This window comes from Ambystoma mexicanum, chromosome 1q, assembly GCF_040938575.1.
Source record: "Ambystoma mexicanum isolate Mex_15411 chromosome 1q, UKY_AmexF1_1, whole genome shotgun sequence".
NCBI lineage: Eukaryota > Metazoa > Chordata > Amphibia > Caudata > Ambystomatidae > Ambystoma > Ambystoma mexicanum.
Window position 1 is genome coordinate 233704933 of NC_090922.1, and position 14240 is coordinate 233719172.

At 51.2% G+C, this 14240-nt stretch overlaps 1 protein-coding gene and 1 long non-coding RNA gene across 3 annotated transcripts in view; both read right to left on the reverse strand.

Annotated features, from left to right (window-relative positions):
* The window catches only part of LOC138526952 (CD82 antigen-like), a 462340-nt gene that overhangs the window by 206855 nt on the left and 241245 nt on the right, over positions 1-14240 (reverse strand). The gene's annotated exons all lie outside the window — the stretch shown is intronic.
* Positions 10283-11378, reverse strand: LOC138526958 (uncharacterized). Its single transcript, XR_011283787.1, has 3 exons — positions 11317-11378; positions 11168-11202; positions 10283-11077 (listed from the first exon to the last, which is right to left on the reverse strand). It is a non-coding gene; the product is annotated as an uncharacterized lncRNA (long non-coding RNA).

Consider the following 14240-nt stretch of genomic DNA (forward strand, 5'->3'; position numbering starts at 1 on the left):
CGGTAAAGAAAAAATCAGTATCAGTTTCGTTTCTGATCTGTCTTTCTTAGTAGTAACCAATCACTGATCTCTGGGTCATACTGCCCCCACCCAATAACTGCCCTCTCCCTAAGCCCCTCCCCTGGCAGGCAACCTCAGATTTGGTAGCACGTAAAGTGGCAGTATGACCAAGTGAGGAGCCTCAGAGGGGAAGAAGGGAGGGTTCGCATGTGAATCCATGCCAGACCCATGCTGGAGAACAACAGTTACAGATAAGTAACTTGTTCCTTCTCCAGCATGGCATCTGGCATGGATTCACATGCTCATGAATATAAGAATACATAGCAGTATAAACATGCACAACCACGGGAGGTGGCAACAGGCTCAACATTAAGCAATACAACAACTCAACATTAAGCATCTCTTACCTCCTCACCAGGCTCACCTTAAGCCAGGGGTGCACAACTGATTTTGACAGAGGGCCGAAAGTACCTTACATGAGGGCTATAGTGGGCCGAAAAGTAAATGTGGGCGGGGCGGTAAGCGGGGCGTGGCAGGAGGCTTTTTAAACCCCCAATTTGTACTAAACACATGGAAAAAGAATGTTTTTGAGGGGTAACGATTTTTATTTGCATTTCAAACTTACATTTTGTACTACACATTTTCCATTGTTATAATTTATTTCTATTTAGTTATTGTATCTCGCCTGTTTAATTAACTCATATATATTTTATTGACCCTAGATACACTATGCCCCATGGCCCCCTCACCCCAACCAAACACTATGCCCCATGTCCCTCACCCCCAACCAAACATTATGCCCAATGGCCCCCTCATCCCCAACCAAACACTATGCCCCATGGCCCCCTCGCCCCCAACCAAACACTATGCCCCTCTCACCCCCAACCAAACATTATGCCCCATGGCCCCCTCACCCCAACCAAACACTATGCCCCATGTCCCCCTCACCCCCAACCAAACACTATTCCCCATGTCCCTCACCCCCAACCAAACACTATGCCCCATGATCCCTCACCCCCAACCAAACACTATGCCCCATGGCCCCCTCACCCCCAACCAAACACTATGCCCCATGGCCCCCTCACCCCCAACCAAACACTATGCCCCATGTCCCTCACCCCCAACCAAACACTATGCCCCATGTCCCTCACCCCCAACCAAACACTATGCCCCATGGCCCCCTTACCCCCAACCAAACACTATGCCCCATGGCCCCCTCACCCCCAACCAAACCCCCCAACACACACAAACATGCACCCATACAGACCCGAACCCCCCACCCCAGCACACAAACATGCACCCATACAGACCCGAACACCCCACCCCCCAACTCAGCACACACACACACATGCACCCATACAGACCCAAACCCCCACCCCCCAACTCAGCACACACACAAACATGCACCCATACAGACCCAAACCCCCCACCCCCCAAATCAGCACACACACAAACATGCACCCATACAGACCCGAACCCCCCACCCCCCAACTCAGCACACACACAAACATGCACCCATACAGACCCAAACCCCCACCCCCCAACTCAGCACACAAAAAACATTCAAATCAAAACATTCATACACATCCGACACACATCCGACACCCCCTAACCCCCGCATCTCAACATACACACAAAATACATTCAAATACAAACATTCACACACCCCCAACATCTCAACATACACACAAAATACATTCAAATACAAACATTCACACACCCCCCCACATCTCAACATACACACAAAATACATTCAAATACATTCATACACATCCGACACACCCCCCCACCCCCGCATCTCAACATACACACAAAATACATTCAAACAGAAACATTCATACACATCCGACAACCCCCCCACCCCCGCATCTCAACATACACACAAAATACATTCAAATACAAACATTCATACACATCCGACACACCCCCCCACCCCCGCATCTCAACATACACACAAAATACATTCAAACACAAACATTCATACACATCCGACACCCCCTCCACCCCCGCATCTCAACATACACACAAAATACATTCAAACACAAACATTCATACACATCCGACACACCCCCCCACCCCGCATCTCAATTTACACACAAAATACATTCAAATACAAACATTCATACACATCCGACACACCCCCCCACCCCCGCATCTCAACATACACACAAAATACATTCAAACACAAACATTCATACACATCCGACACACCCCCCCACCCCCGCATCTCAACATACACACAAAATACATTCAAACACAAACATTCATACACATCCGACACACCCCCCACCCCGCATCTCAACATACACACAAAATACATTCAAATACAAACATTCATACACATCCGACACACCCCCCCACCCCCGCATCTCAACATACACACAAAATACATTCAAATACAAATATTCATACACATCCGACACCCCCCCCCCACAACATACACACACAAACATAAAGCAAAACAAACCCGACACACAAACACAAACAGACCACTTACCGGAGATGTGCTGGAAGGCAGGCAGGTAAGCGGCAGGTAAGCTGGAACGCTGGAATCGCACTACGACTGGCGTGGTCCAAGGCTGAAATGCCTTCCGGCATCAAGCCTTATGGACCATGCCAGCCATAGTGCTGGCCCTCCATTGGTGCAGCACACACGCATTACGTGGCTCGTAGGAGCGACGTGATGCGTGTGTGTGCTGAGCCAATGAGGGCCAGTGTTTTCACCGGCCCGGAAGACAACAAAGACTTTCCTAATGGAGGGCGCCCGCGGGCCGCCCTCCATTAGGAAAGTCTTTGTGCCTCGCGGGCCGGTCAAAAGGGCATGGCGGGCCGCAACTGGCCCGCGGGCCGTATGTTGTGCACCCTTGCCTTAAGCGAACAGGTTGCGCAGCACTGCTTGGCCGATCCTGGACTCCTCCCTGGAGTCCCGATGGACGAAGTAGAATCTTGTGAAGGTGTGCGTCGACCTCCACGTGGCAGCCCTGCAGATGTCCAGCAGGGGCAAACCAGACAGGAACGCCATGGTAGCAGCGATCGCTCTGGTCGAATGGGCTCTCGGACGGCCGGGCAGCGGTTGGTTTGCCAACCGGTGACAGTGCATGATGCAGCCGGTGAGCCATCTGGAAATGGAAGCCTTCGAGAGGGCCTTCCCTTGATTCACAGGTCCAAAGTTCACAAACAGCTGTGATGTCTTCCGAAAACTCTTCGTGCGGTCCACGTAGAACTTCAGCGATCTAGCTACGTCCAGCAAGTGCAGAGTCCTCTCGGCCTGCGACGAAGGCGACGGGAAGAAAACTGGCAACACCAAGGGCTCGTTGAGGTGGAAGTCCGACGGCACCTTGGGCATAAAGGAGGGGTGAGTCCTCAGAACCACCCTCATGTCGTGAAAAGTCAAGTATGGAGGCTTGCAAGATAGGGCCTGGATCTCTCCCACTCGTCGTGCGGAGGTGATGGCCACGAGAAATGCTGTCTTCCACGACAGGAACTTCAACGGCGCCGAATGAATAGGCTCGAATGGGGCCCCCATGAGCCTGGTCAGCACCATGTTGAGCTCCCACGCCGGGGCAGGGGCCTTCACCGGCGGGAACGATCGGAATAGTCCCTTCATAAATTCCTTCACCAGACGATGAGACCACAAGGACGCCCGTCCTGTAGTTCTGGTGTATCGGGAGATGGCAGCTACATGTATCTTGATGGAGGCATGAGCCAGTCCAGCTTTGGCCAGCGACAGTAGGTACGGCAATACTTGAGGGGCTGTAATCCGCAGAGGGTTAATCTTCTGTGCACGGCACCAGACAGAGAACCTCTTTGACTTATGTCCATACACTTGAGAGTCGAGGACGCCCTGGCTTTTGCAAGAACCTCTCGGCAGTCAGCCGGGAAATCGTATCCTCCAAACTCTAGTGCTGCAGGAGCCAAGCCTGCAAGTTCAGCGACTCCGGGTCGTGATGAAGAATGGCGCCTCCTTCTCTGAAGAGAAGATCCGTGTCCGTCGCCAGCTTGATAGGTGGGGACGTTGACAAGTCCAGAAGGTCCGGGAACCAGATCTATCTCGGCCACGCCGTTGCAACGAGGATCATCCTGCACCTGGACCTCTTGAGCTGGTTGATGAGATGGAGCAGCAATGGAGGGAACGCGTACAGGAACAGGCCGTCCCAAGGGAACGAGAAAGCATCGCTCATGCTCCTCGGCTGTGTGAACCTGCTGGCTAATCTCTGGCACTTGGAGTTCGTCGCCGTCACAAACAGGTCGATATGGGGTTTGCCCCATCGTTGAAAGAGCCGATCCACCTGGTCCTGGCGTAGTTCCCACTCGTGGCATGAGCGCAGCTCCCTGCTGAGTGAGTCGGCGATGGTGTTTTTTATTCCTGCCAAGTGGAAGGGAACAAGAAACATCCCCTGGGCGACGGCCCAGTGCCACAGATCCTGGGCCTCCTTGGATCGGGCTGGGGATCTGGTGCCTCCCTGCTTCCGGATGTAGAACATCATGGTGGTGTTGTCGGTGAAGATCCTTACCACTTTGTCCTTGAGGGACGGAATGAACGATTTGAGCACCCAGAACACGGCTCGTAGTTCCAGGATGTTGATGTGGAGAGACCTCTCCTCCGGGAGCCAGAGGCCTCTTGCGTGGAGATCTCTGGTGTGGGCCCCCCATCCATCCAGGGAAGCGTCCGTCGTCACCGTCTCCTGATGCGCCGGGGTCTGAAAGTCTGTGCCTCCCGTGAGGTGCGCACGGGTACCCCACCATAGAATCGCCCGACGGAACTTCTCATCGAGCGGGATCCTGTCTTCGAAGCTGCCCGCCGCTTGAATCCAGCGGGTGTCGAGGAACTCTTGTAGCGGACGCATCCGAAGTCTGCAAAGGGGCAGAAGGTATATGCATGAGGACATCATCCTGAGGAGGGACTTGATGGACCTCACCCTGGCCACATCCGTGGCTAACAGGCGCTGCACCTTGCCCAAAATGGCCTTCGTCCTTTCTTCCGACGGAGATGCCAATCGCTTCACTGTATCGAGCTTTGCTCCCAGAAACAGTGCTACCTGCGATGGAACCAGGTGGGATTTGGGGTAGTTGATGGCGAATCCCAGTTCCGTGAGCAGGCGGACGGTCCTCGCTGTGTGTTCGATGGCGAGTTCTCTTGACCTTGCACGGATTAGCCAGTCGTCCAGGTAGGGATAGACGTGGATCCCCTGCAGGCGCAGACGCGCTGCCACTGGAGCGAGGCACTTGGTGAACACCCTGGGTGCCGACTTTAATCCGAACGGCAGAGCTCTGAATTGGTAGTGACGCCCCTGGACTACGAATCTGAGGAACTTTCTGTGTCTTTTTAGAATGGGGATGTGAAAGTAAGCATTCTCCAGGTGCAACGACGATAGGAAGTTGCCCTCCTCCAGCTGTCCCAGCACATGCTGGAGGGTGACCATCCTGAATTTCTGTGCCTTGATGTACTTGTTTAACCGACGCAGGTCCAAGATGGGGCGTCAACCGCCTGTCTTCTTTCTGACGAGGAAGTACCTTGAGTATACTCCGGAGCCCCGGAGCCTCTTGGGGACGAGCTTGATGGCACCTTTCTAGAGCATCGCCCTTACCTCCAACAGCAGTTGAGGGACGTGATTCTCCTTCCTGGCCACAGGAGGAATGCGAGGACACGTCTTTTGAAATTCTAGCGAGTGTCCGCAGGCCAGGGTGTCCAGCACCCAACGGTCGATGGAGATGGACTCCCACACGCTGATGAACTTCGTCAGCCGGCCTCCCACCAGGGTGCTTCGATGGGGGCCCGACGCTACGGCCTATTCAGTCCTGCTTGAAAGAGGCCTTGCCGCCTTGGCCTCCTTGACTACAGCGGCGAGAACCTCCTTGCTTGCTGTGACCTCAGTAGGCCTCCTGGGACGAGGAACGGGCCGCCTGGCGGTATGTAAAAGAGCCACCACTGGATCCCTTGGAGGCTCCCTGTCTGCCTCCGGAGCTCCAAATGGGCCGCCGTTGCTGAAGGACTCCTAGGGCTCAGGCTGTCTCTGTGTTGGTCTTGATGGCCTGGAGGGACTCATTCACCGTCTTCCCAAACAGGTTGTTGCCGTCGAACGGCATATCCAACACTCTGGTCTGGACGTCCTGGTGAAAGTCTGTAGCCCTGAGCCATCCTCGTCGTCGAAGGCAAACCCTGTTGCCCAGCTGGCGAAATCCAGTATCGGCAATGTCCGTTGCCACCGTTATGGTGTGATCCGACACCACCTTACCTTCCTGCAGAATCTGTAGGGCCTCCACCCTCTTGTCGTCCGGTAGGAAGTCTAGCAGGGGAGCTATCTTGAACCAGAGCTCTCTGTCGTAACGGGACACAATCGCTAAGGCATTGGCCGCCTTAATAGTCGTCGCTGCCGACGAAATGACTCGTCAACCAATGACGTCCAACTTCTTGCCCTCGCTGTCTGGCGGGGAAGTGGAAGTTGAAGCCGCCGCACCCGCCGCTTTCTTCTTGGCTGCTGCCGAGATGACCAAATCTGACGTAGGCTGGGCCCTGAGGCACAAGGGGTGGCGTCGGGGACACTGTACTTCTTCTCGTACCTGTCCCTTTTTGCGGCTGTCGTGTAAGGGTTCTTCAGGATAGCCAGCCCTTCGTCCCAGATGTCGTCGAGCAAGGGTACCGCGAGGACCGTCTTTCTCTTGGCCTCCCGTCGTTGGTAAAGAAAGCCTTCCTTTTTCTGTTCCTCAGGGCAGTGCTGGAAGAGCTCGGATGCCCTGCTATCATGGCGTGGAAAGAGCCAATTTCGTCGGGTGGAGAGGCCCGGGTGGGGGGGTGATGAAGGAATGTCTGTTGTATCATCGCCACCGTCGTCGTCCGTCCCCGTCGCTGTATCCGTCGCCGTATCATCCCGAGGGTCCGGCGAGGGGGATGAGGGGTCCACAGGCCTTGTGGGCACGAAGGGCGGTGCGGGGTGGACTCTCCTCCGCTTGTTCGGAGGGCTTCCCGATGGTCCAGGTTCTGGATCCTCCGTCGGGGTCCGTGGTAACCTCGTCCTTATCTCAGTACATAAGGATTGGATCGCCAACAAAATGGCCGCCGAGCTATCCTGGGGCTCGGGCAATGGCTGCGACGGGCTGGATGGCTGCTCCACTGGGCCCTCGTCGTCGCCATCGTCGCTATCTTCGATCACCTCAGCAGGATCCTTCCCCTGGGATCGAACCTTCTCGAACCTCTCATTGAGGCCTTCGAACCTCTCGTTGAGGCCTTTCACGGTTTCCACCAGATCCTCCTCGGAGGCTGAATCCGAGTCCGTAATGGCCACCGGTCCCCCCCCTCTTTTTCCACCGGGGTCTTCATGGGGGTTTTAGCGATGGGCTGGAAAGAGGATTCCCTCCGCGGTGGCAGGGAAACTCTGGGCCCCGAGGCCGCCTCCACTGGCGTAGTCTCTGCCGGCTTCGCCAGGGCCACTGCGACAACCTCGATAGAGGCCTTTGCCGGGTGGATCAAGGCCCTCGCCACCTTAGGTGCGTCCTGGGCCTTCGCTTTGGGGGGAGGGTCACCGCCTCGCTCCCCCTCGGCTCCCTTAGAGATCGACCGGGGCCTCTCCAGAAGCTTACCCGGGTTCTCGAACTTCCTCTTCCCCGAACCAGAGCGCTGGCTCACGTTGATCGTGCCGGGGAAGTCGCGCCCTGCTTGGCAGCCAAAGAGCCTGACCTTTCGGCGCTCCCGGTGCCCGCGGACTCGCTGTGCTTGGCCTTCTGTTGGGCCCCCGTCGCCGGGGCACCCTCACAGGACTTAGAAGACCGCTGAGACTTTTTCTTCGCCTTCTCACCGGCTGTGCCCTTCTCCAGCCAGGCGGCGAGGCGGGAACGACGATCTTGCTTGGTCCATTCTGACAGGTTCTTGCAGAACGCACAGTCCTTTTCCATGTGCGTCTTGTCCTCATGAAGGCAGTAGAGACATCTCGAATGCTCGTCCTCCTTGAAAACATTTTGCAATCTGCATCCCGGGCAGCTCCTGAACAGCTTGGATCCGGGAGTCGAGCTTCCCTTGTCCTGGGCCATGTCCGTTGAGGTAGGCCTCAGATCTTCTGGAACCTCCAAGAAGCGTAACTCGACAAAAACTTTACCCTTGAGGGGCGTGGAAGAATTCCGAAACGGGTCCCCGTTATCGGAAGTGGAAATGGTGGAGCTTGAGGCTCGATTAAACCGAAAAAATTAGAAAATCTCCTGAAAAAGTGTGAAAACGCAGTAAAAGCTCGAGAGCTAAAGCACGAGGACTCTGAACACTTGAACGTGCGGTAAAAATCTGAGGATGGCTGCCAGGGGAGGGGCTTAGGGAGAGGGCAGTCATTGGCTGGGGGCAGTATGACCCAGAGATCAGTGATTGGTTACTACTAAGAAAGACAGATCAGAACCGAAACTGATACTGATTTTTTCTTTACCGAGGATTCCCAGCCTGACGACGGGGAATATTCATGAGCATGTGAATCCATGCCAGACCCCATGCTGGAGACGTTTTTGATAACCATTATTTAGCCAAGTTACATTACTACACCACTTTTATTAGCAATTCACAAAGTGAATAAAATATAGTAGTGTAAAAAGAAAATATATTTAAGGCCTGCATTATTTTGCATTCTGGGACTTCTAGTTTTCCTTTCATTAAGTGAAAAATAAAGCTAAACCAGAAATATTTTGGCTGAGCATGTTTCTCGAAGAATTGACATATTGCAAGGTTGCGTTAATAGAGGTGTGTATTTTGCAAATAAAATTATCAGAGCGCCCAAGTTATATCATGCCATGCGGTAGAAGACCATCCAGTCCTGTGTTTTCACCTTTGGATTCTGGGATTTGAAGTTTTTACCACTTGGAATTTAGTAAAACTACAAGTCCCAAGAGGTCCAGGCAAAAACAAAACTAGATGGGTTTCTCGCATAGGACCATGGGAAATGTTAGAGCTCTGCTCTGTTGGCAGTTATAATGTGGGCCTTGAAATAGCACATTGAAACACTTATACCAAGTGCAGCATGAACGGTATGTGTTCAAGTGTCAAAACTGTACAGTGGGTTAAAATTTCAGCTTCAAATAATTCCAGCTTCACTGTTTAACCAAACTCTGTGATCCTGGGCAAATAATTGAATCTCTTCTAGTAAAGAGCACTGGCATCGACCGAGCCAACTTTAATTTCCTCTCATTTTTCTACCAGTCACCAAGTGAACGCAATGTTTAATGAGACAAAACCAATACAATAAAAAAGACATCCTGAGGAAAAACGTGGCTATATGTGTTCAGCCAAAAGCGAAGGCTCCAAAACCTGGGCAATCCTGATCTCATCTAGAAGAGCAAACCCACATACCTACATCACTCTAATAAAAAATGAGAATGTTAATTAAACAGTAAAGGAAGCCTGTGGGCCTGTTCCTAAAACCATTCTGTATATTACAAAGAAAAAGGAATCTGGAAGAAAAATGGGTGGCAATCTTCATTTTCAAGCATAAGGGTAGTGTAAAAGACGTTACCTACTCCAGTTGTTGGAAATAAGGGGAGCAAAATGAAGGTTCAAAAACAAGCGAAGGGAGGATTTAAAATAAACAGGGACGAGCAGGGGTACAACTTTAGACTGAGAGTGCCACCACCGGGGCGCCATTATCTTTTTGCTCCGTGTGTTTTGCATGTATTGTAATGTTGAGACTATTGGCAAGGTGGCAAACGTGCCAAACATGATGGCACAATATTATGCCCGGCAAACAAAGCATAGTGGATTCTCCATTTAGGTCTGGCTAGAGAGCTTCAGCACTCTGCCAGAGCTCTTGGAGGATTATCTAGGTGGGTCCTGGTGGCTATCTGCTTTTCTGTGGCGCTTTCTATTGGTCCATTTCAACAGGGGTAACGTCCCCATCCAAATCCCGTGCTGATTCCACCTACAGCCAGTATGAGTTGTGTTTCTACTGTATAGCTACAATTTGCTGTTGGCTTGATCCCAGGGACACCCAGAAGAGTTTCTAATAGAAGACGCTGTGCCCCATTGCCCTGCTGCCCCCCCCCCCCCCGATGTCAAAAAGCATTACAACAAAAATATCTTGTGGCCATCTTGGAATCTCGATGAAGGGTGTTTTTCTATATCAAAGGCAGGCGACCTGTGTTACAAAGGCAGATGCTGCTAGAACCACGCTGCACTGTTTCTTTGACTGAATAAACAATGCCAGTGCTGAGTGGTTAATTTAGGAATTGTAAAACGTTGCGAGCCATATTGGTGGCCCTAGTTTTACTGATCAAAAAAATAAATAGCAATGGCAAAACCAAAAGTTCTTACTTTGCAAATGGAGACAGTGATATTTATTTGTCCAATGGAAGCTTTACAAAAATACAAATACCCTCTACATCGATAAAGCTAGGCATGTTGGCTCTGGGAATGCTTGTTTTTATTAAGGCTGTCTCTACAGTGTACAAAACTAAGATAGGGGTGCAGGGGTGCACAGCCAGTTATTAATTTAAATATAATATATAACACATTTCCAGATATCAGTCTCTTGAAATTAAATGAATCTCTAATTGTTGTTTCAGGTGCAGCCGGGCTGAAGTCACAAGGCCACTTGGGACGAAAAATTGTCAAGAAACAGAACTGTGTATTACTACCCAGTAGGCCCAAATGCACTCCTGATTGGGTACAGGACCCAATGTTGATTTGTGAATGTTTGAATAAAGGCTTACATTTGTATTTGTACATTCATTCAAATTCTTGCTGAATATCAAAGGTTATTTTATAAGCTTTACTGAACAGTGTATCTCATTCAATAGAACCAGTCCCCAACACAAATGTTAGAGAATCTCTTCCCTTTAATTCTCTAATTTTAAACAAAATTAATATAATAAACAACAGATAGCAGATATCAACATGATTCTTCTTTTTGTAACAAAATATCAAAACATCAAACAAGAAGTGAACATAGAATACAATTGTCTCTTAGAGCGGATAACTCCCTCCAGGGAAACCCTTGAAGGTTGTAACAAGTAACCAACGCGTTTTGGATCAAGGATCCATCTTCAGGGAAGGGGCTTCTCTGTTCATATACATGGTGAGCTATGAAAGGTAGCAATTTCCTTAATTCGGATCCTGTGGGAAATTCAAACGAACATTCATTGTAATAAGTGTTTAAATAGAGAGAGGCTAAAAGTAGGGTAAGGGGAGGCTAATGGTACTAACCTATCCCAGCAGGCTGGTAAGGTCCAGAAAATGACCTATCAATGGAACAAGAGAGGAAAAAATAGCCAAGGTAAGCGTTTTAAGTAATGTAAAAAACGACTCACTCAGAAGTAGCAAAATATAATGGGAAGTGACATCCCTGCACTCACCCAGTCTTCTGGTGAAGATCACTGGAGACTGGGATGCGGCCACGCACAGTACGGCAGAAACCCTAAAGTAAATACGTGATGCTCATATTTAGGGACATGAGGCAACCTTATGAAGAATCACAATACATTAAACATTAATCTCCATTCAATCTAATGCATTTAAAATCGGGCGGCGGACAGTAGTCCATAGAACGCTCAATCGTGAAATCTAGAGCCTCACAAGCAACGTATATCTGTCATAAGGGCGGCGCACATGGAGAAAGCGCGTGCACAGCCCCATCGGTCTTGATTCCCAAAGGGGACTGAACAAGGATTCACCGAGTTGTGGAGTTTCTCCTCCCGCGCCGACTGCTAGACTGAAAGCAGCGCGGCTATGGGTAGCGTCCTAAGTTGACCTGGCAACCCCGTGCATGCGCACTGGGGCGGCCGGGCGGAAGCCATCTTGGTGTGGGCCTACGGCCGTAACATAGGTTGTCATGGGGATTAAGAATGCGTCCTGAGGGGAGTGCACCGTCTACACACTGTTGCGAGCATGGCTGAGATGTGAGGAACAAAAGCGGAGGGGCTCGCTGCACTGGTGGGAGCTCCCGAGAAAGCTGCTCAGCTAGACGAGTGAGGAGTGCCGAGCCCCTGCAGCCTGGGGCACTGTCGCCCAGAATGTTGCTGGGACTGCTGCTGCATCAGAGTGGAAGTTGGGAGCAGGCTGCGAGAGGTTTGCAGACCCCGGGTAGAGGTGAGCACTAGAGCGGGCCTTGGCCTTGGTCAGTTGGGTTGCTCCTGCCAGAAGAACCAGAGGAGCGAAACCCAGGAACAGGCCAACGGCCTCCTTGAACACAACAGCCAACTGACAAGCCACACTCAGTAGGGAAGGAGACCACAGAGAGTTGGGACGCATTGGGTACAGCTCGCTGGGAGAATGCAGGGCATTTCAATAAAGGTTCGTGTCGAGCCCCCATAAATGACACAGCTGCACTGAACACTGGCTAACCCCCGAGGAGTGCCCTCTGAACTTTCTCCCCTCTCCCCTTCTAAATCTGGGCACTGGCTGCTGAAGGCCACTTGACAGGAGCAGTGCTGCTGAACCACACAGGGGGAGTTAAATAGTGGTAATCCACTGACTGCTAACCCCCTTAGGTCCATCAGAGACTCTGAGGGCGAGACCTACCTTTAACAGAAAGGAAGCCAAGGCTGACATGCTGGTCTACATACACTGTCTCCTCCCCTCTTTGGACCTGTAATAAGTTAGCAATAAGGATGTTAAACCCTTCATGAAACAGTGTATTGAACACTGAACTGTAGTCTGCTACAACAGAAAAGGGGGCAAGTGAATCGCCACAGAGCTTGAAAGTTTGCGGTGGATGGGAGAACACCGGAACAACATGCACAGTGACCACCTAGACATTGTTGAGTGGTGGCTAGCAGGTTGAATGGCTGGGGCCCCGCACTGGAGGGCTTGCAGGGAGGCCACCAAGAAGTCGAGCCTGCAAAAGGAGGCACGAAGTGAGATGACCATAGACAACAATGGGAAACGGTGATCAGTTAGTGGACCAGAGGAACCTCTGCAGTGACAACGGGCTTCTCACAGACGCCTGGCAAGATGTCAAAGGTGGTCAAAGGGGGGAAACAGCAATCCAAACTACAATTCACACTCCCTCCCAGGCCAAAAACCACATGACCATGGACGATTTGCCAGGTGTCAGCGCTCAATCCATGACTCAAGACAGTACTGTGGCGTTTCGAGACATCAAAGACATGAATCAGCTGCAGAACAGCATACAATCACTTAATGGGAAGATGGACACCTTAACATGTAAAGTGGACCACATGCATGTCTGCCTTGATAAGCATGGGGAGAGATTGGATGAGGTGGAGGGACGAGTCTACACGGTCGAAGATGAATCAAATGACACAAGTGAAGCAGGCTCTAAAGGAACTGGCTGATAAACAAGAGGATCTTGAATCTAGATCCAGGAGGAACACTCTAGTGGAGCAGAGATTTATGGAACCTTTAGTTGAAGAGATGCTGAGGGAAGCACTGGGAGTTGAAGAATTTTCAGCAGTATTCATAGTGGAAAGGATGCACCGGATACCAAGCGGGAAGAAGCCGATACCCGGGGCCCCTCCGCATCCGATCATAGACCGAATGCTGAACTACCGGAATAGAGCTCTTGCTCTTTGCAAGGCTATGGAAAAAGGAACCTTGACGTACAAAGGAGACATCATTAAACTCTTCCTGGATTTTTCAGACAAGGTGCAAGCATCCCGGAAAACATACATGGCCGTGAAGAAACGACTGCGGGAGAGAGGCATGCGCTATGCCATGATGTTCCTGCCAAACTAGGAATAGAACAAGGGGGGCTATCACTTTTTTTCACACTCCGGACGAGACCAATGCTTTCCTTGAACAGATGCCACTGAACCCTAGACATGGGGAAATAATGGGTGACACTGCACTTAATATAACGTATCCCTACCTATAGCCACTCGGCGACACATGGAGGGATATTGGTCCTGATGGTAGCCGGTGCACGAGTGTTAGTTAATGTAGCAGGGGAGAGGTGGAGCCCCTCATGCAGAAGCTCAAGTTTGTTAATAGGGGGGGAATTGATCCTGATCTGTTGGGGTTTGTTAGCGGGGGGTGAGGATGGGGGCTCAGAATACCGACAGGTTGGTGTTATCGGTGTGGTAGAGGCGAGAGGATGGACAGGATGAGCGGGGAACACTGAGATTCAGAGGGGTCAAAGGTCACACAACTGTGAGGAGCTGCAAAGTATCACATGGGACTGCATTGAGCAGATTAATACATCCGGGATAGGAATGTTACCATGGACATGCAACGACTGGGTCACCTAGGAGTATCACATGGAATGTGAGTGGGCTAAACTATCCGTCTAAATGTCATAAGGTTCTACTATACATGCAGC